The 1,457-nt window shown below is 41.8% G+C and overlaps 1 protein-coding gene across 10 annotated transcripts in view; it reads left to right on the forward strand.

Moving 5' to 3' along the window:
• The window catches only part of FXYD3 (FXYD domain containing ion transport regulator 3), a 39,860-nt gene that overhangs the window by 20,513 nt on the left and 17,890 nt on the right, over positions 1-1,457 (forward strand). The window lies entirely within an intron of this gene.

Here is a 1,457-nt window from a genome sequence, read left to right on the forward strand (position 1 = left end):
CTACACTCGCTTCTTTGACAGAAAAGATTACTTGTTTATTCTCACAATTCCCCCCTTTTCTTAGGATGTAACTCTTTTCTTCAAACTCGGCAGCATTAGCTGACTTCATGCTCTGCAGTATTTAGAAGGAGGAGATCATCTTGCTGTTTGGTCAGTGTGGTTTCAATTAACCTTTGGATAAGACTCCTCATACATGAGATGATATAACACCCCACTATGGCAACTCCTAACCCAATTATCAAAGAGATGAATATAGACACCATCATCCCCTTCCATTTTCCAAACCATTGCTCTAGTAAATCAGAGAAAGAATCCTCAATTCTAGGATTCTCAGCGAACTCATTAACTAAAGTTGCCAGTCCCTGTGGGGCCTTAGTAATGGTTTTGTCTGGAGCTGTGTTGTTAGGGATGAGTGTACAACACTGGTCCCCCAACATTACATATACTCCTCCTTTTTCTGCCAGAATCATATCCAAGGCCAACTTATTCTCCCACATCATCCTGCTGGTGGCATCTGGTTGTTTGGCTATACCTCTAACTGCATCTGAGTATAGTTAACAAACCTTTGCTGGTTATAGTAAATATAATTAATCCAATCCACATTTTTGTTGATGGTTGACCACCAGAACAGGACAGATTCAAATCCTGCAGCAATCTAATTTTTAACCTTAAACTCCTTGACACTCCTCCTGAACCCAAAGGAATCTCTGTAAATATGGGAGTTAAAGGAGCCCCCTGGACTCTCTTCTTCCTAGTCTGTTTGTCCATCGTAAAAGGTTATGATATGCCAAAGTGAAAAGGATAGTCAACTGTATTAGAGCGCAAGTTCTGTTCCAATTGCTGGGCAAGACCGAACATAATGGTCCCCGACAATACCACCAGACATCAGCATGGGTATCGACAGTGCAGAATAATACACTTCTGAGGATACTCAGCCATTTAAGCATCTGGATAAATTTTTCATAAACTCTGAATACAATCCACCCTTCCCCCACAAACACCTTGAGAGGCAGGAGATATAGTTCACATCGGGGGCTAGATTGTTTTGGGGGACCCTTGCTCTTTACCTCTGTTGGAAACAACAGGGAGAGAGTCTAACAGGAAGTGTTTCCCCAGGTGGTTTCCTCCTGATCCAGGGCAAACACATATTCCATCCTGTTACTGTCTGAGGTCCATCCGAATGGGAATGGGATCACTTGGCCTCTAGTCTTCCTGCTGCACAAGTGTAACAGTCGCTTTTATTTAGGGTGTGTACAAAATATTCAATCTATTTCACCCAAGGATTTGTTTCCTTATATCCTACTTCTGTTTGTATGCTTGTGGTAGTGGTCTAGGGGATCTTTTCCTGTGACATCTACTCCTAAATGTAGTCCTAGGCAATCTCTTGGCCTAAAGGCTGAAATATCTAAGTCATTTAAGTTACCTATAATCAGTAACTTAACTAGGTAAGCATGATC

Source organism: Pipistrellus hanaki, assembly GCF_964339955.1.
Source record: "Pipistrellus hanaki genome assembly, chromosome: 15".
NCBI lineage: Eukaryota > Metazoa > Chordata > Mammalia > Chiroptera > Vespertilionidae > Pipistrellus > Pipistrellus hanaki.